This window comes from Mustelus asterias, chromosome 5, assembly GCF_964213995.1.
Source record: "Mustelus asterias chromosome 5, sMusAst1.hap1.1, whole genome shotgun sequence".
NCBI classification, from domain to species: domain Eukaryota; kingdom Metazoa; phylum Chordata; class Chondrichthyes; order Carcharhiniformes; family Triakidae; genus Mustelus; species Mustelus asterias.
In genome coordinates, this window is record NC_135805.1 from 100,406,230 (window position 1) to 100,433,136 (window position 26,907).

The 26,907-nt window shown below is 42.1% G+C and overlaps 1 protein-coding gene across 9 annotated transcripts in view; it reads left to right on the forward strand.

Moving 5' to 3' along the window:
• fam49a (family with sequence similarity 49 member A) overlaps positions 1-26,907 on the forward strand; it is a 210,735-nt gene that overhangs the window by 100,474 nt on the left and 83,354 nt on the right. For 7 of the 9 annotated variants that reach the window (XR_013497783.1, XM_078213103.1, XM_078213100.1 and 4 more), the window contains exon 3: positions 1,021-1,086. The exons of the other annotated variants lie outside the window; for them this stretch is intronic. The gene's annotated coding sequence lies outside the window, so the exon portion shown is untranslated. The remainder of the gene's footprint in view (positions 1-1,020; positions 1,087-26,907) is intronic. 9 annotated transcript variants of the gene reach the window in all.

Here is a 26,907-nt window from a genome sequence, read left to right on the forward strand (position 1 = left end):
CCCCCCGTTTTCACCTCCCCCCTTTCACCTTCTCTCCCCCCCCCCCGCCCCCCCCTCCCGGTCCCCGCCCCCCCTTCCCGGTCCCCCCCCCCCTCCCGGTCCCCGCCCCCCCCTCCCGGTCCCCGCCCCACCCCTCCCGGTCCCCGCCCCCCCCCCCTCTCCCGGTCCCCGTCCCCCCCCTCTCCCGGTCCCCGCCCCCCCCCCTCTCCCGGTCCCCGCCCCCCCCCCTCCCGGTCCCCGCCCCCCCTCCCGGTCCCCGCCCCCCTCCCGGTCCCCGCCTCCCGGTCCCCGCCCCCCCCCCCCTCCCGGTCCCCGCCCCTCCCGGTCCCCGCCCCCCCCCTCCCGGTCCCCGCCCCCCCCCTCCCGGTCCCCGCTCCCGGTCCCCGCCCCCCCCCCTCCCGGTCCCCGCCCCCCCCCTCCCGGTCCCCGCCCCCCCTCCCGGTCCCCGCCCCCCCCTCCCGGTCCCCGCCCCCCCCCTCCCGGTCCCCGCCCCCCCTCCCGGTCCCCGCCCCCCCCTCCCGGTCCCCGCCCCCCCCTCCCGGTCCCCGCCCCCCCCTCCCGGTCCCCGCCCCCCCCTCCCGGTCCCCGCCCCCCCCTCCCGGTCCCCGCCCCCCCCTCCCGGTCCCCGCCCCCCCCCTCCCGGTCCCCGCCCCCCCCTCCCGGTCCCCGCCCCCCCCTCCCGGTCCCCGCCCCCCCCCTCCCGGTCCCCGCCCCCCCCCTCCCGGTCCCCGCCCCCCCCCTCCCGGTCCCCGCCCCCCCCCTCCCGGTCCCCGCCCCCCCTCCCGGTCCCCATCCCCCCCCCCCCCCCTCCCCGGTCCCCGGCCCCCTCCCCTGTCCCCGGCCCCCTCCCCGGTCCCGGCCCCGTCCCTTCCCGTTCCCAGCCCCTTGGGCCCCACCCCCACCCCCGTGCCTCTCCCCTCACCTGCCACTAAAAACAATCGCCCTCTATTTAGTCTTATCAAAACATCTCTCATAACTATGAACATCTTTATTAAATGTCTGTTTAATCTTCTCTTTCAGGTGAACACCCGAAGCTTCTCTTCTTTCTCAACAAAAGTGAAGGTTCTCATTGCTGGTATTATTCTGGTAAGTCTCCTCTGCACCCACCAAAGCCTGACCATCAATAATGACTCGGTGAAATACAGATGGAAGCACAGGGTATCTCAGACAGCTCCTTTTACATTTCTGCATTTAATTACTAATGCAAAATTGTTGGAAGTTGTTGTCCAATTTCCATTTGGTCTGACAATCTGGTGCAGTGTAGATACTAAGATAAAATCAAAATACTGCTGATGCTGGAATAGGGAACAAAAACAGAAAATGCTGGAAAATCTTAGCAGGTCTGACACCTCTGATGAAGGGTCTTCCTGACTTGAAACGTTGGAACTATTCTCATTCCACAGATTCAGTCAGACCTGCTGAGATTTTCCCTTATTTTGATGTTCTAATTCTCGGCCAATCTAGATATTCAAAGGGTGGAATTTTCCATTTCCATTAAGTGCGGCGGTGGGTGGGAAAGTTGGCATGATTCCCGTTGGGCGGCAGAATGGATAAACACTGCGATCTTCCATATTTCAGTGCATTAATTATGCATTAACGAGGAGCTTGGTGGATCTCGTGATGGGGCGGGCAGTAAATCTCTCATACTTTCATGGGTTTGAAGGTCCTGGTGCCAGATTTAAATGACACCTGGACAGACATTCACTCTCGCATGGATAGTCTTTTAATTCTTGCTTTTGGACAGTCTTTAACTCTTCGAATCTGTTCCTTGACAATGTCCCCCACCAAATCCTGCCTCCATCTCACCCCTCCTTGCTTGTCATGCATTCCATGTCAGTCTTGGTGCAGATGGTGCCCTAGACCATATTTAACAGTTAGCATGTTAAAGGGAGGCGAAAACAGCACCTACTGACCTGCAAGTTGTGATTGAAGTGACGCTTACCAGTGCACGCCACTTATATACAGTTGTTAAACAGACCATTCTAATTATTCACTAGCTGAAGCACTTAATTTGGAGGTGCAACGATTCTGGATGAGTTTCTCCCAGGACCCAAAGTCAATTGGACCAAAAGTGAAGCTTTAAGAGTATCCTTGTAGCATTTCTTTTGATTGCAACAGGAGCATACCCCAGACTCCAGCTCTCCATTGAAGATTTGCTTTGCTCATCTGGTATCAGACATGTCAGCTCAGGTTAGCACCTTGGTGCCTGATATTTTGTCCTGCATCCTGAAGCTTCTGAAGGCAGCTCAATTGAAAGTGGTTGAGCTACTTGGCATGACACTTGTATAGAGTCCAAGTCTCTCATGCATAGAACAGAGTGGGCAGAACTATTGGTATATGGACTTGCAGTTTGGTAGGCAGACTTACTCCGCTTCATTCCCAGACTGATGCTTGAAGTCTGCTGCAGGCTTACACTTGCTTTGGCGTTTCTTTGCCTGAATGCACGAAGCATTCGAAACAAAGTAAATGAGTTGATGGCACAAATCCAAACAAATGAGTATGATCTAGTGGCCATCACAGAAACGTGGTTGCAGGGTGACCGAGACTGGGAACTGAATATCCAGGGGTATCAGACATTTAGGAAGGATAGACAGGTAGAAAAAGGAGGTGGGGTAGCTCTGTTAATAAAGGGATAATATCAGGACGGTAGTGAGAGACGACATAGGCTCTAAGGAGCAAAACGTGGAATCGTTGTGAGTGGAGATAGGGAATAGTAGGGGAGAAAAGACACTGGTAGGCGTGGTCTGTAGGTCCCCAAATAATAACTTAGAGGTGGGGAGGGCTATAAACAAGCAAATAATGGATGCGTGCAAAAACGGAACGGCAATAATCATGGGGGATTTTAACCTGCATATTGATTGGTCAACTCAAATTGGACGTGGAGGGCTTGAGGAAGAGTTCTTAGAATGCTGTCGGGATAGTTTCATTGAACAGTATGTTACAGAACCTACGAGAGAGCGAGTTATCTTAGATCTGGTACTGTGTAATGAGACAGGTAGAATTAAGGATCTTCTTGTGAGGGATCCTCTTGGGTTGAGTGATCATAATATGGTTGAATTTCTGATACAGATGGAGGGTGAGAAAGTAGGATCCCAAACCAGTGTCCTCTGCTTGTTCAGAGGGGAGTACGATAGGATGAGGGCGGAATTGGCTAATGTAGACTGGGTGAGCAGACTGGTAGGTAGGACAGCTGAGGAACAGTGGAGGAGTTTTAAGGAGATTTTTTAAAGTACTCAGCAAAAATATATTCCAGTGATAAAGAAGGACTGTAAGAAAAGGGATAACCAGACGTGGATAACAAAAGAAATAAAGCAGAGTATTAAAATAAAAACAGATACGTACAGAGTGGCCAAAAATAGTGGAGAATTAGTGGATTGGGAAAGCTTTAAAAAAACAACAAAGAACGACTAAGGAAGCGATTAAGAAAGGAAAGCTAGATTATGAAATTAAACTAGCTCAAAATATAAAAAATGATAGTAAAAGTTTTTACAAATATATAAAAAGGAATAGAGTGGCTAGAGTGAATGTTGGACCCTTGGAGAACGAGAGGGGGGATTTAATAGTGGAAAACGAGGAAATGGCTGAGACTTTAAATAAGTTCTTTGTGTCGGTCTTCACAGTGGAAGACACAAATAGTTTGCCGAATATTAGAGATCGAGAGTTGGTGGGAGGGGAGGTCCTTAATACAATTACTGTTACTAAAGAGGTAGTGCTTGGTAGACTAATGGGACTGAAGGTAGACAAGTCCCCGGGCCCGGATGGAATGCATCCCAGGGTACTGAAAGAAATGGCTGAGGTAATAGTAGATGCGTTAGTAGTTTATTTATCAAAATTCGCTGGACTCTGGGGTAGTGCCGGACTCGCTGGACTCTGGGGTAGCTGATTGGAAAACAGCTACTGTTACGCCGCTGTTGAAAAAAGGAAGTAAACAAAAGGTGGGTAACTACAGGCCGGTTAGCTTAACGTCCGTAGTTGGGAAGCTGCTGGAGTCCATTATTAAAGAGGAAATAGCAGAGCACCTGGATAAGAATGGTTCGATCAGGCAGACGCAGCATGGATTCATGAAGGGAAAGTCGTGTTTGATGAATTTACTGGATTTTTATGAAGATGTGACTAGTGCGGTTGACAGAGGGGAACCGGTGGATGTGGTGTTTTTGGATTTCCAGAAGGCATTTGATAAGGTGCCTCACAAAAGGTTGCTGCAGAAGATTGGGGTACATGGAGTTGGGGGTAAGGTGTTGGCGTGGATTGGGGATTGGCTATCTAACAGGAAGCAGAGAGTTGGAATAAATGGGTGCTTTTCTGGTTGGCAGTTGGTGACCAGTGGCGTGCCGCAGGGATCGGTGCTGGGGCCTCAACTGTTTACCATTTACGTAGATGATCTGGAGGAGGGGACTGAGTGTAGGGTATCAAAGTTTGCTGATGACACGAAGATGAGTGGGAAAGCGAATTGCGTGGAGGACGCGGAAAGTCTGCAGAGAGATTTGGATAGGCTGAGCGAGTGGGCGAGGATCTGGCAGATGGAATATAACGTTGGCAAATGTGAGGTTATCCACTTTGGAAGAAATGATAGTGAATTGGAATATTATTTAAATGGAGAAAATTACATCATGCTACTGTGTAGAGGGACCTGGGGGTCCTTGTGCACGAATCGCAAAAACTCAGTCTGCAGGTGCAGCAGGTGATCAAGAAGGCGAATGGAATGTTGGCCTTTATCGCGAGGGGGATAGAATATAAAAGCAGGGAGGTCTTGCTGCAACTATACAAGGCACTGGTGAGTCCGCAACTGGAGTACTGTGTGCAGTTTTGGTCCCCTTATTTGCGAAAGGATATATTGGCCTTGGAGGGAGTGCAGAGAAGGTTCACCAGGTTGATACCGGAGATGAGGGGTGTAGCTTATGAGGAGAGATTGAACAGATTGGGTCTGCACTCGTTGGAGTTTAGAAGGCTGAGGGGTGATCTTATAGAGACATATAAGATAATGAAGGGGCTGGATAGGGTAGAGGTAGAGAGATTCTTTCCACTTAGAAGGGAAACCAGAACTAGAGGGCACAGCCTCAAAATAAGTGGGGGCCGGTTCAGAACAGAGTTGAGGGGGAACTTCTTCTCTCAGAGGGTAGTGAATCTCTGGAATTTTCTGCCCATTGAAGTGGTGAAGGCTTCCTCGTTGAATATGTTTAAATCACGGGTAGATAGATTTCTGATCGATAAGGGAATTAAGGGATATGGGGAGCAGGCGAGTAAGTGGAATTGATTCGCTTCAAATCAGCCATGATCTTGTTGAATGGCGGGGCAGGCTCAAGGGACTAGATGGCCTACTCCTGCTATTTCTTATGTTCTTATGTTCTTATCAAGAATAGATAGCTTGAGAGAGAGTGTGCTTTCTTGATAAATGAACCTTCCACTGCTGACAATTTCTAGTCATGGACTGAAATCTTGGGCTCGAGATGGGGCCTTCCTGGAGCAGGATAGTACATTACTTCAGTTTTCTTTGTGCTGAACATAAGGGCGAAGTTGTTATATACATTGGAGAACAAGCCCGTGCTACATAACATCCAACTTTGACCGGCAGCTGGTGCACAGCCATCGGCAAACAGGAAATCGTGAAGTATATTTCAACTTGTATGTACTCCAAAGTTCCACAATGCTCATTTATGTAGCCCGCATCAAAACATAAGGACACCCTGCTTCTAGATCAGAGAATCTTAAGTGCTAAAGTCCTGGGCCTCAGAAGTAGTTGGCCACCTTGCTAAACAATGATACTGGTATCTACCCAAAATGTGGAAAGTGTACCCCCAAAATACAGGTCAAATCTAAGTGGACTTCTTAGCAACCTATCAATCTTCTGTATTATTGAAAATGTAATGAAAGAAATCCTCAATCCTGCCATCAATCGACTGCAACCTGTCAACAAGCATTTCATTGATGCTCAGTTTGAGAAGAACCATCCTGCACCAGATGTCTGCTTTGATCCAGATGCTCGGGCTCAATATTTTCACTCCTGTGGCTTTATAATACCATTTTAGCATTTTGGTGAGTTCGGCGGGGGGGGGGGGGGGAGACTATGTTTGTGGAGTAATTTTGTTTGTCGGGGTAATTTTCCAACATTGTGCTCCTGGTGAAAAGCCTCACCTGTAAAGCGTGCATTGTAAATTTGAGCAAGCACCGCTTACAATTTTCCAAACGTTTTAAAATTGAACCTGAACTGTAAACTAGGCTATGTGTATTATGTATTTATTATGCTGAAGTATTAGAAACTTCTTACCATGGCAAAAACATTCTCAAATATTTAGAGAGAGCTTTGGAAGGAATACATGCATGGAAACTGAAACCCCTCTGGAGAGATTGTGAGCACTTTGCCAAATGTATCAAAGCCTGTGAAGAATTCTACATTGGTTCTTGATTATTTTTGTTGTCTGATGTGTTATCTTAATTTTTAGCTGTACAATTGTGGACTGAATTAAACTTGACTAGCAGCAAGTGGCCTTGAAAAAAAAGTGTCACCGCAAGTGCCATTGAGGCAAACAAGATTTAAATACTTTAATGTTTAATTGTATTGTTGGTTGGAAGAGATTTTTTTTCTTCTTTCAGCACTATATATTTAGAAAATATGTCAAGGTTTTTATTGCTGGTGGCTTGAGGTCCACCTGTGAGGTAGAAACTTAACAGAATGGTGCATCTACTTGTTACAACCTATATTTCATTTTGTACCTTCAAAAAGTTCAGGTCAGTGTGCTGATGTAGTAAAACCAGTGGAGCACATCTGTCATTGATCATGTCTTATTTGAGTGAGCCAGTAAAATCTTGTACGGCTTTGTAGTAACAGTCATCTGATTATGGAGACCACATGTGAAGTAATCCTCAAAGAACACATTGAGCTTCATGCAGAGAATGCCTTCCAGTGAATTGGACAATAATCTGACCTGAGTTGTGAAGGACAAGTATGGGTGAAGAGGAAAATATGATTTTTTTTCCAAGTATGGTATAGCGCAAATTATTGCATATAACAATAATAGCTTCTTATGTTGTCAGAGAATGTGTTTTGAATTTATTTGGTTACCCAAGGTGCACATCAACTGTCCTGAGGAAAACCAAAGGTTCACTATACAATGCATAACATAGTGTTCTCAGTTGGACAACAATCAAGGCCACAGAATTGCAATTGGAATTAAATCCTTAAATTAGCAATAAAGATCCTAGGATCCAATGTAATAAAACAGAATTTGGAGCAATAATCTGTAGTCTCTAAATTTGTTGTTCTAGCTGAAAAGAATTCATATGTACTTATAAGTCTAAACCGCATCAATGTTAACGGTAAATCCTAGTCTGGCAATATATCTTTAACCTGGTGTTGTTAAACTTCTTACTGTGTTTACCCCAGTCCAACGCCGGCATCTCCACATCAATATATCTGATCACATGCAATCATTTCAAGCCTGCAGGCATTATTACTTGGAGTATCAAAATATTCAATAGGAGGAACAGTGAAAAGTGTGCAATTTCCTCTCTTGCAGCACCAATTTAAAAGTAGTAATACAAGCACATAACTTGTTAATGTGCTGAATTTTTGTGTTTATTGCATGCCTTAATAACATTCTGTAATTGCCCAGTTCACTAAAACGTAGCAATTTTCTGATTTGTGCAAATGTTTATAATATTTGAGTGAAAATCATTTGCTTTATCATTTGAAGAAAAACAAAATGCATTTTAAACTCATCGTCATATTTGCAAATGTTTCTTGGGACTCAAATCCAAGTTGAGTACATGTTTCCCCTATTGTGTGTGATGAGTAATTTTTTTTTGCTCTGGCCCAGCATCTTTATAAAAAGGAGTAATGTTCCTTGGCATCATTGACCCAAACTACCTACTGACAAACTGATCTGAGTTCTTCTGATTTTTTTTTAAGCAATGGATATATAAAAGTGCCTTTATTTAATAGCACTATGGGACTGTGTGCATCAGTTCAAGGCCAGCCTTCTTACTGTATCTGAGAAAAAGGCTTCTATTTATATAGCATCTTATTATGTCTAGCAGAAAATTTCTCACACGTTGAATTATTTTAGAGCATTGAGAGTGTTAAGTAGGCAAAAGGGTGCCTGTTTTGCATATCCAGTAAACAACCAGCTATTTTTTTTCTAGCTATGTTGACTGAGGGAGTAATGTTAACTTGAAGATTGGAAGAGGGATCTGTTCTTCAGGTAGCCGCATGGAATATTTAATAGCCAATTTAATAATCTTTAGAACAGGCAAATGAGGGAAGGTAAGTGACACTTTGTCAGTCCTGCAATGAAATGTGCTCCCGTCCTGGCATGAAATTTGATTCCACAACCCTGACTCAGAAGTAAGAGTGAGATGTGAGAAAACATTGAGCGATGCCTCATGTGAACCAAGTGTGAAAGAACATACAGCTGGAAATTGAACAAACCAGATGTGCTTCATTACAAATAGTCTGTTACTGGGTTGTTTATACTGAAGCAAATATTTAAAATGATAGTCTGTTGCATGCAAAAATTCAGCCCTTCAGTAAGTTCAAAGGTAGATTGCAGTTTTAAACTTTTTTTTCTTGACAAAATTATAAGATTTACTGGTAAGTAACATATGGGCTTTATATATTTCAAAATTAAAGATCCTGGGCCATTTCTACTAACATTGCACTGTTGGTGTAATTTGATGCGTGCTTGGGTCCAGTGAGTGCACCTTCTCCAGAACAGCAAACAGAGCTCCTTTTTTTAATATTGTAGTAATATTATCCAGGATCCTGATCAGTTGCAGAGAATTGCACTTAAAAAAAAAAAGCAACCGTCAGAACTTTTGAACATTGTTTAAACAAGTACTGTAAGTTACTGCTACTTTTAAAAAAAATAATAAATTGAGATGTCTGCGAAAGTAAAGACAACCAGTGCCTAGGATCTGAGTCATTCAGATGGATTTATAGAGGTGTTAGAGACTTTTTAGTTTTGACAGTGTCGTTATAGTTAGGACTTGGTTCAGGTTGTACTTTATAGTAGTAAATCTGAAGACTTGAGTCATTGAAATCTCGCAAGTAACAGAAAATCTTATTTTCTTTATCAATGAATTACATTGGATGCTTGTATTGCAGTTCCAGATTGTATTTTTGTTGGTTCATTTTAAATTGTATTAGTAATGAAAAGTACTATTTTTGAAAGTATTCATCATTTTTGCAGAATATTGATGCTTCAGAAGAATTGATTGGTTGAATTTACTGTACAAATATTTAACGTATAAAATTATCTAGTGCATTGTTCAAGGTTAAGGACTAAATTTTCCTAACTGGGTCATCTGATGTAAGGGAGCAGCCTTGTGACCTCTTGTCTGCACTACAGTATTCTTGTACAGCTACCTCTCCATCAATGTGGCAATTGCCTATTAAAATCCGAGATGCTCCACTGAAGTGATCTAATAATTTGGATTTTAGCACTAAATTATTTTCTTTATTTTACATTGCTTAAATCATCTTATTACATATTTCAAAAATGTGCAGCACACAAAACATTATAAATGTTGATAAAGTATTATCAGGAGTTGGTTAAATATCTGAATTCTGTTTGCTGCTCTGCAGTGAACTGGGTGAGACAAGTGTTGAGTGTGTGAGCATTCCCAGATTTTTCCTGGCTTTTTCTCTAACTAGTCTCACACCATGTCAGCTGGGCCTTGGTTGGTAGCACTCTCATCTCTGAGTCAGCATTAAATCGAGGCTGACATTAGAGAACAATAGTGAGAGAGTGCTGCAAACTTGGAAATGCTGTCTCGTGGATGAGATGTTAAACCAAGGCTCTGTCTGCAGCCACACTTGCACAGCCCCCCCCCCCCCCCCAAAAGTTGGATGTAAAATATCCCTTAGCACTATTTAAGTTTATTTATTACCATCACAAGTCGGTTTTCATTAACACTGCAGTGAAGTTATTGTGAAAATCCCCGAGTCGCCACACTCCAGCGCCTGTTCGGGTACACTGAGGAAGAAGTTAGCATGACCAATGCACCTAACCAGCATGTCTTCTGGACTGTGGGCGGAAACCAGAGCTCCCGGAAGAAACCCACGCAGACGCTGGGAGAACGTGCAGACTCTGCCCAGACAGTGACCCAAGCCAGGAATCGAACCTGGGTCCCTGGCTTTTGAAGCAAAGCTGGTTGTCCTGACCAATATTCATCTCTCAGTCAACTTCACATAGAGATTCTCTAGTCATTATTACTGAGCTTGCTGTGTGCAAATTGGTATTTCCTACATATTATAACAGAGTGCACTTGAAAAGTGATTCAGTAGCATTTTGAAACATCCTGTGATCATGAAAGGTGCTGTATAAATGCAAACCTTATGTTGAGCATGTATATCCCTCATATTTTCTAGTGTGCAACATCTTTTTGAATACATTGAAAAAAGTCTTTGATATTTATAAATTTGATGACAATACTTGATGTTCAGCATTTCACTTGCAAATATGCCTCATTTAAAAGACTGTGGACCATTTTATAGCAAGGTCCTAGAATTTTGAATGATGCATTCCCTTCTTGTATAATTTGTTAAAATTACTTATTGGTCTGTTACTTCCTACCAGTAGCTTTTACTCAAAGATTCTTGTGCATTTATGGTTTCCTTGTTATATTTTTTGTTAGTCAGCTGGGCCTACTTGAACCTGTCACCATGTTTCAATCAACTGTCGAGTTACTAAGAAAACCCACCTCCGTTATTTCCTTGTGATCAGTATGGAGTATACACTTAGCCAATTACAGAGCATTTCAGCATAGGCTGATTACTGGCAGGTAACATTTGTGTCAAGTAAGTGCCAGGCACTGATCATCTTCAGTAAGAAAAGGTCCAATCACAGTGCCATATAGTGTTGACGCTCACGCAAGCTGTTTTAAGGTGCCTGATTTATCGTGAGGCAATTTTATTGTCAACATGACATTCTGTTATTGTCACTGACTGATGAAATTGACAGGAACGTTGTAACGATGCACATTCTTGTTAACATGCTTTGCTATATAGTAGATTATAACTCTTGTAGGGAACAGTGTCATAATGTGTTAGTGTTAAACAATTTTTAAAACTCTACTGTATTCTTTGAAAATTTTAATAAAAATTTGGTAGTGATAGTGAAATATTTTACCTTGCTATAAAATGGTCCTCAGCTTCTTAAATAAGGCACATTTGCATAAAAAAAGCTGAACATTTTAATTACATTTGGTGTCAATAATTGAAGGTAGGAAGGAACATTAATAGCTTTGAAAGGAAAGTTTCTGAGCTAGAAGGGAAGTATTGACAAGGGGAAAAGCATTTGCGGTTTTGATAGTGTAAACCACTTGTGTTTCAATGTCCCTTTCAATGTAACTTTTGTACTGAATGTCCTCTTTTCTCGTGCACAGCATGATTTCTATAATGGTAAGAAAATTAGCATTTTGAACTTTTCTATATCCTCATCACATGTTATCCCTGCTCTGCCTAAAAGTATTGATTTCTTGATGGCTACAAATTCGTTGACATTCTCTCGTATCTTCCCTAAGTGCTATAATTCTTGTGTTTGCCCTGTCAATGACTGTTAGCAGGCTGTTCACCACAGGGGACATCATAAGCAGAAAATAATTCTGTCCACATGTAAGTACTTGCAGAAAGGGTCACTGGATAGCAATTGGGACAGGAACTCTAGCAATTGGCTGATACGAACACATCATTATGGACACAAAAATGGCTTTATCCCTAACTGCACACTGTTGAGGAACTGTTGAAGCATTACAAGGCTCACAACCATGATTAAAGGTGTAATTTTAAATTAACCTGCCTAACAGAGGGGTGTCAATATCCACCTCCATTTTGCATCTTGCACAATTTAGTGAATTTTCTTGCTTTCAAATGTTTTGTCAACCCCAATAATCCAATAAATTATTTGAAAAGAAACAATGTGTAAATAAGTTATACCTAATAATTTAAATTACTATGGATCTCCTGGTATAGAAAACATCATGGAATGCTGTTCAGAGAGGGGGATCATGAAGGAAAAAGGGAGGGAGAAAAAAAATAGTGATTAGGGAAGAGGAAGAACAGCCAGAGGGAAATGGTTTAAGGGATTTTTGATGGTGTGGGAAAGTGGTGGTGGGACAAATAGAAGGAGATCCAGAGGATGAGAAGGACTGTAGCAAAAACAGAGTTATAGTTAAACAACAGGAGCAGGAATCACCAGTAGAGGAGCAGGTTGCTTATAAGGGTAAAAAGCTAGACGAGATTGTGGATATATAGTGGATTTGACTGTGAGGCCAGTGGTCATATAATTAATCCGTTGAGAAAAGCGCTGTTGTCCTAAACAGATCAGTTTACCTCCTAAGAAGCAGGAGTGACACCCTTGGATCAATACTTGGTCAGGATAAAGAGCGGAAGCAGCATTGGTCTCAAATACCGTGTTCAGTTCTCAGCATCAAATTTCAGGAAAGCTACCAGTATATTGGCCTTGGAGAGGGATGATGCAGATTCACAAGAACGATGCTAGGATTTAGAAGGCATGTTACTTAACTGTGGCTTGTATGCCTTAGCAATGATCCTTAATTTGTATTCTGTTGAATTTAGATGGTTGCTGGATGATGTAACTGGGGTGTTTAAAATAATGTTGAGATTTGATAGGATAGATTCAGAGAGAAAATAACCTTTAATGGGGTGGGTCTAGAACAAGTGGACATAATGGCTAGACTATTGTTGAGTAAAATTGGGAAGCATTTTTCCATGTAAAGGGTAGTGGAAATCTGGAACTCCCCATAAGCTGTGGATATTGGTTTAATTGAAATTTCAAGGATTGACATTCATGTATTTTCTTTTGGCTAAGGGTTTTAATGGATATTTGAGCAAAGGCAGTTGAGGTGCAATTAGGACATCTGCTAACTGAAATTAGAACTAGCTCAAAAGGATGAGTAGTATACACTTATTTTTATTCATTAAATCGATCAACCTGTTTAAGTATATGATCTAGCAGTGGTCATTGATATACCTCCTGAATGCTGATGGATTTGGTCACCTTTCTTGATCGCCATCAACTTACTTCTCATGGACTATAAAGTTCAACTTTTTTCCATATGTCTTGGCCTCAAACCACCTGAATTGTCATTTTAGGTGTATTGAAGAGGTGTAGAATTTTGAAACACTGATCTAAACTTAGCTTTCTTCGCCACGCACATTCCGTTACCAAGTCAGCTTGCCTTCATTTTGCACTATTGCCTACCTTCAGTTGTGAGTGTTTTCCACTGCTGCTAAAACCTGAAACATTTAAGTAATCCAGAAGTGGATCAATTTCTCAAATGCTCTCATACCTGACCTCTAGCTTTTACAAATTAGCAGTTCATTAGGGTTGGATTTTTAAAAAAGGTTGGGGTCTGGTTTGGAGAGCTCACAATTTGGTGTCCGCGGCCGCTATCCTGTTTTCCTCATCACGAGGGCAATTACAATTGATTAATTCAGGTCCTGTACCCATGTCAACTCAGATTTCCAGTTGGCAACATGGGCAGCCCATATTGACCTGAACTGTTCAGGCCAACATGCTAGATGAGGGTGATGCCACAATTTTTTACTAGAGGAAAACCACCTTCCCTGGACCCATAAACAGCCTCTAATCCACTGGCTGTCCCCTGGAGGGATTGTCCCTCCAGAATCATGGCTAGACAGCTGTATTGTTTGAAAAAGGAAAATAACAGTACTAGCAACTGTCTCTTATTGTCTGCAATCTCACATGGACAACTTCCATCTTGGCTGGTGGGGCTGCCGAACGCTGGAGGGCCTCTCTTTGACCCTCCAGTGCCAGAAGCCGATCTGCCGTCCTGATTGAATGGCTAGCGTGCTTTCTGGCATTAATTGATAGGAGCTTTGGAATTGTGGTGAGTGTATCTAAAGTATGCTCTGCAGGGTTGGGACTTTGAACTAGCCTCCATGTCATGTTCCTGACACCTGTTTAAAAATCCGGCCCGAATGTCTTCTCCTGTTTTTGCCTCCTCAGTGATCACCTTACTTAAGTTGTTACTCTTGACATGCGCATTATAGAAATGTAAGTTATTAGAAATTAATTAATCTGGAAACAGTTTTCTGTTGGCATTTCTTTTGCTAAGGAAGGATTTACTGAGGACTTTTTGGAGTTGAAATAGTCCTCTGACATAAAGCCACTGAACATGATCTCTTCGATTTTATTAATGTATAAAGAGGGATCAGTTTTACGGCTATCATTTATCAACATAAATAACATGATGCAGCAAAACTGGACCTAAGCAAAACTTCCTGGGTTTGCAAAGGTCAGTGGCAGAAGATGCAGTTTTTGACTTTGCTTTCCTGCCTCGTAACCCATGCTGTGGAAATAATTCAGTCAGTTATGAACTGAAAGGTATACTTGTCATGAAACTTAACTGCCTGAAAACCTTCTACTGGATTAAAATTAATGTAATGTTCAGAACACTTAACTAAGTCAGTGCTTTCTTTAAATATTGGGGATAAAGGTTCTCACAAATGTAGTTAACTTTTCAAAACACTTTCATTGGCCTATTTTGTACTGTTAGATGAGCCATGAATCCTGCTTCAATCACCCAGATGTTAGGCACCACAAGATTTGAGGTGGACAGATGCAGATGGCAGCCAGGCTTTATGGCTATTAATTTCTCCTGTCTGCTGGTTAAAATATTGTGCAATGTAAGCCAGTTTGTTTGATCACCAGCAGGACAAAACTACAAAAGTAGAGAGCTACTTGTAGTATAAAGAATTAATGACTATTATGCTAATTGTTTGAATGCATCATCAGTGATCTCAGATCACATGAAACTGGAACTTGAGGGAAGAAAGTTTGAATGGAATCCTGCTGAAGTCCATCCCAATAAACAGTGTAAATAGTCAATAAATGTTCGCTAGTTTGCAACAGCATAGTTTTCAGATCTCTTCTAGTAAAGGCACCCAGAGCCAGGGCTGTGATATTAATACATGGTGGCAGCAGTCTGTGAATCGTTTTATAAGGATCCCTGTCAACGGCAAGAAAGGTGGAAAAGCAGTCAGCTCAGCAGAGCACACTCAAGTAATGCTCATGGCTGCAAACTGAGCAACAACCCGTTACTGGAATCCAACTGCAGTCAAAAATAGGTGCACACAGATGTGAAAAATGTCTGACCCCATCCCATACCCCTGCATCACACGGAGGGCCTTGACTCGGCTGTGTAATTGATCAAATGGTGCCACTGCTTCCATTGCTACTGTACTACCTCTGAATTCATGGAGAAACCAGATCAGAATCAGATCAGTCTATTATTAGCAATCCACAGCAGACCTGAAGACATTTTAATGTGGCAGCATGTTGATGGGGAAAAATTTAAACATCGGCAACGAGTATTGATTACTTTCAAAATGATTGTTATCGATTGCCAGTTCAGAGGGAATTTGACAGGGCACCCAGCATGCCCGCTAACGAGCAGAGCAGGAAGAGATGAGCCACATCTTTAAGTTTGCTGAAGACACCACCGTAGTGGGTCGGATCTCAAACAATGAAGAGACAGACTACAGGAATGCGATAGAGAATCTGGTGAACTGGTGTGACAACAATAATCTCCCTGTGGTGGACTTCAGTTGTGCTTTTGTCCTGCCTGGACCACCGTTGTGTATTTGTCATGCCTGGACACATCCCCTGCCGGCTCGGCTCCTCCCCTTGTCACCTAGTATAAAGGTGGCTGTCTCCTCCCCCTTGTTCAGTTCGGGTCGGTTATCTGTTGGGATGTGCTCCTGGTTCTGTAATGAATAAAAGCCTACAGTTGTATTGGCACACAAGTAGTCTTTTGCCTAATTAATAGCGCATCACTCCCTCAATGTCAATAAAACAAAGGAGATTGTCATTGACTTCAGGAAGCATAGTGGAGAACATGCCTCTGTCTACATTAGTGGGGATGAAGTAGAAATGGTAGAGAACTTCAAGTTCTTAGGTGTCCAGATCACCAACCACCTGTCCTAGTTCTTCATGCTGACACTATAGGTAAAAAAGCCCACCAACACCTCCACTTTCTGAGAAGACTAAGGAAGTTTGGCATGTCAGCTACGACTCTCACCAACCTTTACAGATGCACCATAGAAAGCATTCTTTCTGATTGTATCACAGCTTGGTATGGCTCATGCTCTGTCCAAGACTGCAAGAAACTACAAAAGGTCATGAATGTAGCCCAATGCATCACGCAAACCAGCCTCCCGTCTATTGACTCTGCCTACACTTCCTGTTGCATCGGGAAAAGTAGCCAGCATAATTAAGGACTGCACGCAACTCGGACATACTCTCTTCCACCTTCTTCTGTCAGGAAAAAGATACAAAAGTCTGAGGTCACGTACCAACCGACTCAAGAACAGCTTCTTCCCTGCTGCCATCAGACTTTTGAATGGACCTACCTTGCATTAAGTTGATCTTTCTCTCCACTAGCTATGATTGTAACACTAAATTCTGCACTCTCTCCTTCTCTATAAATGGTATACTTTGTGTAGCATTCAAGAAACAATACTTTTCACTGTATACTAATCCATGTGACAAATCAAATCAAACAAACAGTCATTGCCATTGTTAGTGTCTGTTGTGGTGGGATGTGATCATCACCACCACATTTGTGTAGCCATGAACACAGAGTCCCACTTTGCTACATATTTTCATATATTCAGGTCAGAAATTTGAACATGCTACCCCGACAACAACTTCTAAAGTACTATAAAACCCTTGAGTATCGACTTTTTTTTAGCTGAGGTCACAAAATCCAAAGGACACTTTTAAACCACCACCACCCAAATAATGGTTAAAGGCCTCACAATAGCTTTTAAATTGAATACAGGAGGGAGATTGTCCATGCTTTCTGATAACAGAATCTGGCTGAAACCTGAGTTCCTCTAGCCACCCACCACTTGTCGCCATGATCCAGTGGGCATTCCACTGATGGGACAAGGCAAGATGACTACCATTCTTCATTATAAAGGAAGAGAAATTACTGAAATCCTTTAAGCCATCCACAATCAGGAGTTCTCCCGACTGAACCATAGAATCATATATGTCACCACTGGCAAATGGTGAGGCCGAATGGGGGGTTTGTATGGTCATGGCACTGTTGCAGAAAAAAGAATCAACTTCACCTTACTTACTGGTCAACACTTTTGCATAACAGTCTGATTCCTTTGGAACTCCTAATTGGTAGGAGGTTACTTATCCATCTCCCTCATACTTCGACCAGGTATCACTGAGACCAACCTGGATGAGGTTTGGCAGGAGGAGGATCACTATTGTACAAAACAAGCTGTCACCTACAACTGCTGCCATAAGGTGCAGGAACTGCCAGCTTTCTAACCTGGGATGTCTGTCTGGATCCTACCACAGAACCAACTTGGCGGAGTTTTGAGTCCGTTGGTTCATCCTTATTCTTAATCAATGTTGACCGCAGTATCCTCAGACGCAATAGATCAGCAGCATTGGTTTTCCACAAGCGAACAATCATTGGCTTGGATTGACTGCCCAGATGAAAGGGGAAATGTCCTGACGACCTCTGTAGACAATTCACATCTTTCCTATCCTTCCTCCGCAAGAACTGAGGACCCATTCAGACAAATTCATTAAGACACCAGAGTGTCTTTCCCTCCGATATATTTTCTTCTGGTTCAGAGGGGACAAGGACTTTGGATGGGGATGGGCAGAGTAGGAAAAAAGGGTTGAGGGAGGTCTAGTATAAGGAGCTAATGACTATTATGTGCATCATAAGAGTACATAATCAGAAATGTCAGATCACACACAACAAGAACCTGAGGGAAGAAGGTTCTGGCTGAGTCCTGCTAAGGTCTGTCTCTCTAGTCAATAAATATTCGTTAGTTTGCAACAGCATGGTTTCCAGCTCTCTTCTGTCGAAGGCACCCAGAGCCAGGTCTGTGATATTAAGGCATTTCTGAAAATTAAATACAAAAGAACTAGGAAAAAACATTGTGAAAATATGACATTGACATTGAAACATTTTCAATGTATTTGAAGATAAATGCTGCAAAGTTCTGTAGTGTCATTTAGATGATCCAAATAACCGACATTAGAGTTATTCTGCAAAACTGGTAGTGTTAGAACTACAAGAGGCTTCAATGAATGAAATTTCCCTCCTAATTTATCTAAGTACTTGTGTCAATTCACATATTTGGATCCTTTGTGAAAAATATAGTAAAACATTTTGTTAAGCATTGCATCCTAATAGAATTTAACGAGAATATTGTCCAAGCCACAAATAAGTTGCTTTATGACACTTTTAAAAAAAAACTTATTGGGTCGCATACTAATTATAAAGTGAAGGCTGTATTTGTCAGGACTTGGCATGATAGACCTGGAAGGGTCTCCAAAACATTTGAAAGATGGTAAAAGTTCTGGTAAACTCTGATGTTTTTCTGGTTACATTATGTTTCTGGAACAATGGTATCAGTTCCTAGAACAGACCAATATTGTTATGGTGCTGGGATGGCTAACTAGCAGTGAAAAGTTAATGTTATCTAGCTTCATTGTCGAGCACAATGCCAAACATGCATGCTTGGGGATTGGAAAAGCTGTTTGAGAAGTGTGGTCTCAGGAGAGAAAAGGGGACAGGCAAAGGACTGCATGAAAGCTCATCAACTAAATTACTTCAAAAATAATTTATAATAACCCCTAATGAAACTTCTTCAGCTGATAAATATAATAAAGTTAAAGTTTATTTGAGTGCCACAAGTAGGCTTACTGCAATGAAATTACTGAAAATCCCCTAGTCACCACACTCCGGCGCCTGTTCGGGTACACTGATGGAGAATTTAGCATGGCCAATGCACCTAACCAGCACGTCTTTCAGACTGTGGGAGGAAACCGGAGCACCCGGAGGAAACCCATGCAGACACATGGAGAACGTGCAGACTCCGTACAGACAGTGACCCAAGCTGGGAATCTGTGAGGCAGCAGTGCTAACCACTGTGCACCGTGCCGCCCTTAATTGTTTAAATAATTTAAATTTTTAATGGGTAACAAAGTTCTCAAAACTGAGGAAATGAACATTCACTGCAGGTGGTGGAATGGGGGAAGGCCATTACAGGTGAAGGAAATGACTGACTAGGTGAGCAATGCTAAAAGGAGGCTGTACCTTCAATATTCCATGTTCAGCGAGTTTGCAGGGGCTAAAGTAGAGATGCTACCAATCCACTCATGTCAGTCTCTAAATGCAGTAAGATCTTCTGGAGGAATCACAAAGCCATCTGGGGTGAAGGATTCTACAGAGAAGTGTTCTATCGAGGACTGAATTTAACTGTTCCAATCTGTGACTGAACACTTCCTTTTGTTATTGGCAGTGGATATTAATGTTTACTGTAATTCAGTTGCACTCCATATTTTATCCTGTATTTTGCTCTTGGGAATATAGCTAAAGATTGGAAAAAAATATTAACTTTAGTCGTATATAACATTAATTATGTTTGGAAATATTGGTCTAATACTTGGCATTTGATGACAATATTATGCTGTGTTCTATGCACAGTATATCTTAATTTATAAATAGTAAGTTAAATAGAAAGAAATGTTACATTGCATGCAGTGTACATATTTGAAAAATCGTGAAAGGAATTGTGCACATCTTTAGCTTGCAAGTTCTATTTGAGAACATGTCCGTGTTTCAAGGCTGTCCTGAATATAGCACTGCAGGTTTTGGATGGGTTAAATGATTATCTGGGAAGATGCCGAGCATAGGATGGATTTTTGTAAGACCAATGTTATTGCTGCTAAACTGATATTTCTCATTCAGTGGAATGCGGATAAACTGATTTGGAAAATTGAATTGTTTCATTGCTCAGATGCACTTTATGGTGAATTTATATTTTCTGTGGAATTATCTTCAGGGTAACATCTTAAACTCAAGAATAGCATGGTAGATTGCAATAAGGAAGAATGAAATGTAATAGAGTGAAAGTTAAATGGTGTGTTTTGTTATTACAGCAACACATTGTACTGTGTCACTGCAGGTGAAATTACTCCTGTACATGTATTCTATACACCAGACTAGAATTATCCTGCTATGAATTATAGTTTGCTGTTATGTTGATATTACCGTGTTTGATTTTTCTTATCACATAAGCGATATATCTTTACAAGTTATGTTGAATACATTTTCCCTATATTCCTGGCATGGAAATCCACCTTTTAAGTTCTAGCAGCTCAGCACCAAGCATTTGAGAGGCTGAACAAGTGACCTTTTCCCAAGACGCTGCCAGTTGCTGCTCTGCAGCTGATCTTAGGGAGGTGTGAAAGATTAGCCCAGCTTGTTTTCCAGTTTTTAACAGTTGCCATTGACCATGTGGTAACTCATTATTTGGAGAGAATATAAAGAAAGGTAGAAGAGAACAGGCTATTTGACTTATTGATACATGAGTATTTCTTCTTGGTATCGAGTTGTATTTTGAATAACCTCAATGTTTTTGCCTTTATTGCTTTCGTATGTTCTGGGGGAGAAACTTTCATGTCAATCTGTTCCAAATTTATTTTTTGTTCACTTTCATGTCTTCTTGGCTTTTGTTAAATCAAAATTTAAATTCAGGGTTTTCACTGCTACTGTAACCTCAATGCTACTGTGACTAAGATGATCTAACTCATCAAAACTAAGGATCAAAATTGAAATCTTGCTTTCTACACTTCAGTGTACTCCAACATATAGTACTATTTTGTGATTTTTTTCCCCCCCCCTCCTGGACCACCAGGAGATTCCTATATTTACATTTTCAAAGTACTTTTGGAGTAAATATTTAACACAAGAAATACTGTACATGAAATTTGAAATTGAAGCTACTTTAAATTGAGTCACAAGAAATGGATTACAATGAACATTCTGTCAGGCTATAGAAGAGTAGAGCTTTGAAAAAATATTTGTAAATTAATGTACAGTGGTAGCAATCTTTGGGACAGGGCCTCTCATTTATTGTGTTTTGTGACTAATATTGCTATTATTAGCTATGCAGGCAGGCAGAGTAACATCAAAAGACAGTTTAGTTATTGGTCAACATGTTTGGAGCTGGTAACCTAGCACCGATAATGGATTGACGAACTGAAAATAAATAAATCGAAAATAATTCGGCTTGACCTTGATCTCCACTATTACCAGATGCTTCATATACTTATCACAGCAAAGGTTGCAGCTAGTTTTATAACTTTAGCCTGCAGGTATCCGAGTCAGTGAAATAATATTTCTTCTCCCAGGGCCTAGCATGCTGCAAGTATGTCTTGAGGATCTTGTATTTTATATTTCATTTTTTGTATATCCCTGTATTGGTTGATTTGCCAGCACCTGGCTTGTTACTACCAGCATAGAACATAAAACAAATACAGCACAAACAGGCCCTTCGGCCCACAAGTTGCGCCGGTCATGTCCCTACCTACCTAGGCTTATATATAGGCTGACCTATAACCCTCAATCCTATTAAGTTCCATGTACTCATCCAGAAGTCTCTTAAAAAACCCTATCGAGTTTGCCGCCTCCACCACCACTGACGGCAACCGATTCCACTCACCCACCACCCTCTGAGTGAAAAACATACCCCTGACATCTCCTCTGTACCTACTCCCCAGCACCTTAAACCTGTGTCCTCTCGTAGCAGCCATTTCACCCCTCGGAAAAAGCCTCCGAGAATCCACCCGACCTATACCTCTCAACATCTTGTACACCTCTATCAGGTCACCTCTCATCCTTCGTCTCTCCAAGGAGAAAACACCGAGCTCCCTCAACCTATCCTCATAAGGCATGCCAACCAATCCAGGCAACATCCTTCTAAATCCTCTCTGCACCCTTTCAATCATTTCCACATCCCTCCTGTAATGAGGTGACCAGAACTGAGCACAGTACTCCAAGTGGAGTCTGACGAGGGTCTTATAAAGCTGCATCATTATCTCCCGACTCCTAAACTCAATCCCTCGATTGATGAAGGCCAGCACACCATACGCCTTCTTAACCACCTCCTCTATCTGCGAGGCCGATTTAAGAATCCTATGGACCCGGACCCCAAGGTCCTTCTGATCCTCTACATTGCTAAGAGTCTTACCCTTGATATTATACTCCTTCATCCCATTTGACCTGCCAAAATGGACCACTACACATTTATCCGGGTTGAAGTCCATCTGCCACTTCTCCGCCCAGTCTTGCATCCTATCTATGTCACGCTGCAGCTTCTGACATCCCTCCAAACTATCCATAACACCACCAACCTTCGTGTTGTCGGCAAACTTACCAACCCATCCCTCCACTTCCTCATCCAGGTCATTTATGAAAATGACAAACAGCAAGTGTCCCAGAACAGATCCCTGGGGCGCTTCACTGGTGACCGACCTCCATTCAGAAAAGGACCCATCTACAGCCACTCTCTGCCTTCTGCAGGCAAGCCAGTTCTGGATCCACAAGGCAACAGCCCCTTGGATCCCATGCCCTCTCATTTTCCCCAAGAAGTCTTGCATGGGGGACCTTATCGAATGCCTTGCTGAAGTCCATGTAAACCGCATCTACCGCTTTTCCTTCGTCAATGTGTTTAGTCACTTTTCAAAGAACTCCACCAGGCTCGTAAGGCACGATTTGCCTTTGACAAAGCCGTGCTGACTACTTTTGAGCATACTAAACTTCTCTAAATGTTCATAAATCCTGTCCCTCAGGATCTTCTCCATCAACTTACCAACCACTGAGGTTAGACTCACCGGTCGGTAATTTCCTGGGCTATCCCTATTCCCTTTCTTGAATATGGGAACCACATCCGCAATCCTCCAAAACCACATCCGCAATCCTACAACAGCAGTACTGTTGTTTGGTTAGTTGACTATGTTATGGAAGTTAAGATATAATTCCCTGATTATGTGACAAAATTTCCAGGGGCTGTCCTCACAGAGAAATTTGCAAATCAGTACATCCAGGATTAATGCAGTCTGATCTTGTGTTTCCCTATTTGTTTGTAAGATTACTTTCCTGACGGATAGCCCACATTCATTATAGCTGATTCTTACCTTTTTTTGGCAGACCGATCTACGTTGAATGGAAGTCCTGACAGTACATAGGGTTGTTTTGAATATGGCCCTTCATTGTTTTTGACCCAATACATAAACCAACACACATTATGAGTTGATGTACCACAAACCCAAGGTTTGACTGCTGCGGTCTCCATTCATTCTTAATTTTGAGTTGATATTAATCATTTCATCCCCCTTCCCTTCACACACCCCCCCCCCCTTTTTTTTATTCAGAGGGAAGGAGAGGGAGCTAACAGGAAATCACAGTGCATGACATGTTGATGGAATATTTAAAACTCTTGTACTCATTGTTATAGCAACCTCTGGGGAAACCTGACTGCCTTAAATATGTTAAGCGATATGCCATCTGTTAAAGCTATATTTTATCAATTGTTGAACCTTTATCTGCAGATTAGGGATACTGTCCTTTTATAAGTCTGTTATGGTTTCAAGTCCTTGAGTACAGACTGTTCTCTTTAGCTATCAAAACATTCACCACTTGGTTATAGTTGTCCACACTTGGCAATTCCACCATTTTGTGTTTAATCTTTCAAAGTCCAAGCTTCAGTGCTTTACATTCTGGTGGAAATTACATTTTTAACTCCATTTGCCACGAAATGCTTCCTCTTTGCATGCAAACTTTCAGGAATGCAGCCTGATCAGATTCTTCCAAAAAATTTTATTGCACTAAGCTGCCACCAAGTTTTCTATGTTGGAATGAATGATATAGGCACTCCAAGGTCCTACAGAGAAAACTTTGGCAGATGGCTAGATAAAAGTTGCAAGTATGTGCAATTGGGGGGTGCTTCTTGATGCTTAGTCAATGATTTTTGTAAAATTGTATAATCGTGTAGTTAGAAGTTTAGTACATAAGGAATTTGCTAGGTTGAAAAGTGTGCTGATTCTTTGACAAGATATATTTAACAGAGTATACCAGAGTATATAGGGACTAAAGAATAGTACTCAAGTTCTTTATATAAACCAAATGCTGGTAGTACACATCAACAATTGAAAAGAGAAAAACAAAGTAATGTCTTGCGTAGGGGATTTTCACAGCAACTTAATTGCAGTACTAATATAGCCTACTTGTGACAGAAATCAATAAAGGTTTATTTATTAGTGTCACAAGTAGGTTTACATTAACACTGCAATGAAGTTACTGAATAAAGCTAAGTAAGGTAGTGAAAAGGGATAAGAAAGATACACTTTAAATTGGATGGAAAGAAGTTGAAATGTGGATGGAGGAAAAAGACAGAGACAAGGGGGGCATTAAAGTTTAAATTGAATAAAATAAGTGGTCATACAAGTTATAGAGCTTTACAGCATGGAAACAGGCCCTTCGGCCCAACTTGTCCATGCCGCCCCTTTTTATTTTAAACCCCTAAGCTAGTCCCAATTGCCCGCGTTTGGCCCATATCCATCTTACCCATGTAACTGTCTAAACGCTTTTCAAAAGATAAAATTGTACCCTCCTCGACGACTACCTCTGGCAGCTTGTTTCAGACACTCACCACCCTCTGTTAAAAAATTGCCCCTCTGGACCCATTTGTATCTCTCCCCTCTCACTTTAAACCTATGCCCTTTAGTTTTAGACTCCCCTACCTTTGGGAAAAGATATTGACTATCTAGCTGATCTATGCCCCTCATTATTTTATAGACCTCTATAAGATCACCCCTAAGCCTCCTATGCTCCAGAGGAAAAGAGTCCCAGTCTATCCAGCCTCTCCTTATAACTCAAACCATCAAGCCCCGGTAGCAACCTAGTAAATCTTTTCTGCACTCTTTCTATTTTAATAATATCCTTTCTATAATAGGGTGACCAGAACTGTACACAGTATTCCAAGTGTGGCCTTACCAATGTCTTGTACAACTTCAACAAGACATCCCAACTCCTGTATTCAATGTTCCGACCAAGGAAACCAAGCATGCCGAATGCCGCCTTCACCACTCTGTCCACCTGTGCCTCCATTTTCAAGGAGCTATGAACCAGTACCCCTAGTTCTCTTTATTCTGTAACTCTCCCCACCCCCTATTATTAACAGAGTAAGCCCTGCCCTGGTTCAGTCAACCAAAATGCATTACCTCATATTTATCTAAATTAAACTCCATCTGCCATTCATTAGCCCACTGGCCCAATTGGTCAAGATCCTGTTGCAATCCTAGAAAACCTTCTCCACTATGCCACCAATCTTGGTCCTTCATAGAGCTTCCCCAAGTGTTTTCCTTCGCGTACAATCAGCGATCCAGGACAAATGCACTAGTTTTGCGACATGAATTTCTTGCTTGAATTTCCCCTCAAACTCATTTGTCTAGTGCCAAATATAAAATCTTCCATAAACTGTCTAATTGTGGAGCATTTTAGAACTTTTTTTTAATTGAATTTTAAAAATTCCTTAATATATTTAAGAATGGAAACCTGGCATAGTTTTATCCTTAAAACTGAAAATGGGTTTATTATAAGAAATATGCATTTTCAATCTGTGCCTAGCCACTTACCTCTGAGTAACCCTGCAGTGTCTTGAGTGATTGGCAACCACCAAGTTGAGTAACAAAGGACTATTATAGTAACATGAACTGTATACCAGAGTGCTAGTACATGTCCCCATCTACTCTGGCTCTCAGCCCCATCCTGCCCGGAAAACGCCTGGGCTCAGCACGGATTTGCATGTTCCAGCAAGATTGACCGGTCAGGTCACATGATCCTCAGCGATCTCACCCTTTAAGGGGCCATCTACTATAAACTTGATACTTGAATAACTGAAAAGGACTTTACAAAACTATACAGAACCATTTTTTAGTTGCAATGATGTACGGTAGCCATTTTCATGTTAAATTAAAGAATATTTAAAATGTTCTTTTTAGTGTCTTTACATTGGGGAAAAAAAAGCTTAATTTTAAGAGCCTCTCCGAAGGACAACAGGTGCAATTATCGGAAGCTCTCCAGTGGGGCTCATTTAATCTGGGGCAATGAAAAGATTTGTGGGCGAGGCCAACTTTCAATGAGATGAATTTCAAATTTGCTTGGAAAGATTGCAGAAGCTCAGTTTGCCTGGATGCAATTTGCATTTGAAATTTATGACATTTTGCACTAAATTTGCTTATTCTTGGGCAAGTTGTGCTGGAAATACCAGTATAGCCAAGTGGAAACTCCAGGCCCTTATGAAGAAATTGATCTTGGCAACAGAAGAGGTAATGACAAAGGAATACTTAATAAGAAGTGGTTAAGAAGGCGTATGGTGTGCTGGCCTTTATCAATCGAGGGATTGAGTTTAGGAGTCCGGGGATAATGATGCAGCTATATAAGACCCTCGTCAGACCCCACTTGGAGTACTGTGCTCAGTTCTGGTCGCCTCATTACAGGAAGGATGTAGAAAAGATTGAAAGGGTGCAGAGGAGATTTACAAGAATGTTGCCTGGATTGAGTGGCATGCCTTATGCGGATAGGCTGAGGGAGCTCACTGCTACACTTATCTACACTGCTAAGAGTCTTACCCTTGATATTATACTCCTTCATCCCATTTGACCTGCCAAAATGTACCACTACACATTTATCCGGGTTGAAGTCCATCTGCCACTTCTCCGCCCAGTCTTGCATCCTATCTATGTCACGCTGCAGCTTCTGGCATCCCTCCAAACTATCCACAACACCACCAACCTTTGTGTCGTCGGCACGATCTATTTCAATGCACATCTCGTTAACTCAATTGTCTTCTCACTGCCTTCCTACCATCCCTAACCTCTTATTGCATTGGGCAGCAAAGGTGTCAGGCAACATGCCCACCCTTATTGAAGCCATTTAAGGGACAAATTCAGCCTCTGCTGCTATTTTTCCACAGCAAGGGAAGGTGCAAATAAGATGGAGGGCCTGGTAGCTTAGCGTGTGGGCTGGTGACAGGCAAGA